The sequence below is a fragment of the Coregonus clupeaformis genome, unplaced genomic scaffold (genome assembly GCF_020615455.1).
Source record: "Coregonus clupeaformis isolate EN_2021a unplaced genomic scaffold, ASM2061545v1 scaf2576, whole genome shotgun sequence".
NCBI lineage: Eukaryota > Metazoa > Chordata > Actinopteri > Salmoniformes > Salmonidae > Coregonus > Coregonus clupeaformis.
The window spans coordinates 4135-7635 of NW_025536030.1; the positions used below are offsets into that span (position 1 = coordinate 4135).

At 43.7% G+C, this 3501-nt stretch overlaps 1 long non-coding RNA gene across 1 annotated transcript; it reads left to right on the top strand.

The window, feature by feature from the left end:
* Window positions 1–1143: 1143 nt before the first annotated feature.
* On the top strand, window positions 1144–1905 carry LOC121563106. Its single transcript, XR_005999770.2, has 3 exons — window positions 1144–1211; window positions 1408–1503; window positions 1660–1905. It is a non-coding gene; the product is annotated as an uncharacterized LOC121563106 (long non-coding RNA).
* Window positions 1906–3501: the final 1596 nt, after the last annotated feature.

The window sequence follows — 3501 nt, forward strand, 5'->3', positions numbered from 1 at the left end:
GAAGCCCATCATGGTTGAGCTTCCCATCTCTCCACCAGTGAAGCCCATCGTGGCTGAGCTGCCCATCTCTCCACCAGTGAAGCCCATCATGGTTGAGCTTCCCATCTCTCCACCAGCGAAGCCCATCTTGGTTGAGCTTCCCATCTCTCCACCAGTGAAGCCCATCGTGGCTGAGCTGCCCATCTCTCCACCAGTGAAGCCCATCATGGTTGAGCTTCCCATCTCTCCACCAGTGAAGCCCATTGTGGTTGAGCTGCCCATCTCTCCACCAGTGAAGCCCATCGTGGCTGAGCTGCCCATCTCTCCACCAGTGAAGCCCATCATGGTTGAGCTTCCCATCTCTCCACCAGTGAAGCCCATTGTGGTTGAGCTGCCCATCTCTCCACCAGTGAAGCCCATCGTGGCTGAGCTTCCCATCTCTCCACCAGTGAAGCCCATCTTGGTTGAGCTTCCCATCTCTCCACCAGTGAAGCCCATCGTGGCTGAGCTGCCCATCTCTCCACCAGTGAAGCCCATCATGGTTGAGCTTCCCATCTCTCCACCAGTGAAGCCCATTGTGGTTGAGCTGCCCATCTCTCTACCAGTGAAGCCAATCATGGTTGAGCTTCCCATTTCTCCATCAGTGAAGCCCATCGTGGTTGAGCTTCCCATCTCTCCACCAGTGAAGCCAATCATGGTTGAGCTTCCCATCTCTCCACCAGTGAAGCCCATCATGGTTGAGCTTCCCATCTCTCCACCAGTGAAGCCCATCGTAGCTGAGCTGCCCATCTCTCCACTAGTGAAGCCCGTCATGTTTGAGCTTCCCATCTCTCCACCAGTGAAGCCCATCGTGGCTGAGCTGCCCATCTCTCAATTATGAAGCATGTCATGATTGAGCTGAAGGGTCTGCTGAAGCAACATAAAAAAGACAAAAGACATGGAAACTTCAGTTCCACAGACCAAAACTACTCCACCTCCTCCCTGCCTATCGGATTATTTCCCTCCACCACAGGGTTGCCAAAGGGCCCAGAATTGGTTCGATTCACCTCCACCACAGGGTTGCCAAAGGGCCCAGAATGTCTTCCATTCACCTCCACCACAGGGTTTCCAAAGGGCCAAGGATTTCAAATATTCAGGTTATCCAGGTACAACTACCAAAGCTGAGCCTGGAATATCAGACACTGCCCTGGCTCACATTCTCAGACCTCTCTCACCGATGTGTGTGCCGGAAGGTAAGTGACCTTTTGGATAGTAAATATCCTCTCTACTCTTGTAACAAGCCTGATTGGGCTGGTGAGCAAAATAATGTCCACCATTGACTACTCTATATCCTAACAGGGTTCAGACTTCAATTAATGTTTTTTTTTCTCTAGCACAGGGTTTACATTTAGTTAACAATTGATTAAGACTCTCCTGAATTGTGTTCAGATTATGGTGAATCGGACTCTGTTGGGATCACATGGCCACCCCTGGGACTTCTACGTTTGTTGACTCTTCCCCTGGACATTTTAAGGCTTTTTTTAGGTACTACATGATTTAATCCAGCTCACCTTTTTGCCACAACAATCCAAATTAATCTATTTTAGTCAATGTAATTCTGAGGTTGATATAAGTGCACCTTTTCAACAGTAAACTATGTTTGTGGTAAGGGATGTCACTAATTTTCTCTTTCTCACATAGGCTATTTTGCCAGAAAAAAAGGATGCAGTGGAGCATAGCATACTTAGAAAAAATTAATAAACTCAAGCATCTTGTGCTTATAATACTTCTTATAAAATCCAATGAGACAAAGTTTGCTTATGCCTGTTATTTATTCATTGTAACTACAGTAGATGTTAAACCAGCACTCCCACACTATTAGTCCATTGGATACCAAAGATACCAAAATGATGTGTGAATCCGTAGCCAGTTTAAATGTTTGTATTTCTGTGATATTGGTAGGTTTTTCTAAGAGGAATAAACCCACACAAATAAGGTGATGGACATCCCATATCAAGATTACATTGCCCACATAATTGATGTCCTGCTTTTCCCACCATTGCATGTGAAAACATAATTTCTCTATCTCAGACACGAAAAGATTGATTCAACCTAACACTATCAGAGTCCCATTGTTGATAGACTAACACGTGGAGGACGTGAGCTGATGCTGGCTGCTGGCACAATGTCAGATCCAGACATATCCCTTAGGAGGTGGGTGGACTTGAGCTATCAATTTCATCAGCAACAGGCCTGGCTATCTCCAAGACAGATTCAATCACATGTTATCACTTTAGCTATCTGGATTATCTCGCTAATCTCGAAATCCAAAATGATATAGTAACAGGTCACTGAAAACGTACACATAAAGAGATTAGTGGTCATCAAAGTATGTAGGTTTGCATTAGAGTAATTTCAAGTCCAGATCAAACAGTTCCTCAAAGAGAAGGACAACATGACATGGTTGACCCACATCAGAGTAACTGCATAACTCAAGGCGATGTAGAGTTTCTGAGTGGCCAAAGACATGGCAAGCTGTTGTGTTTGAAAAGGAAAGGAATCTCCGGTACACTGGTTCTCGTATGATCCACAATGTGTATAATGGATCTCAAAACTCCCCTCTGTTTTCTATATATAGCATCCATTACATTTCAATCAATCAAAGAAATACACCAAACCACTCACATAAGAATACAAGTAAAATGTATGAGCTTTTATCTGAGGATCAATTGTATATTAAGTTGGACCTGTTTCATTTAGCACAAGTGAAACCAAACTCTTATCTGTGCTCCATCCAGTTCAGTAGAAACACATTTGTTTCCATCAACAAAGGATAAATGCTTACTGCCTCATTACTCACATGGCTGCTGATGTGACCTTTCCCAGGGATTTGTACAATACACCTTTGGGCGATAACAAAACAAGGGAAAGAGGACGGGATGGTGCACCACTATCCATGCTATGGAGGTCATGGCAATGAACTGCTGCCCTGTGATACAGTCATTAGGTACAATGTCCCTAATCACACAACTCGTCAGGAGGATGCTATGTTTTCAGATGCCAATGGAGGTAGAGGACTCAATCAAACGTCACATAGCCCAGCATATCCAGCCTTAGTTAGGAACATGCAGAATATTTTTAAAATTTTTTATTTCACCTTTATTTGACCTGGTAAGCCAGTTGAGAACAAGTTCTCATTTACAACTGCGAACTGGCCAAGATAAAGCAAAGCAGTGCGATAAAAACAACAACAGAGTTACATATGGGGTAAAACAAAACATAAAGTCAAAAATACAACAGAAAATATATATACATTGTGTGCAAATGTAGCAAGTTATGGAGGTAAGGCAATAAATAGGCTATAGTGCAAAATAATTACAATTAGTATTAACACTGGAATGATAGATGTGCAAGAGATGATGTGCAAATAGAGATACTGGGGTGCAAATGACCAAAAATAAATAACAATATGGGGATGAGGTAGTTGGGTGGGCTAATTTCAGATGGGCTGTGTACAGGTGCAGTGATCGGTAAGGTGCTCTG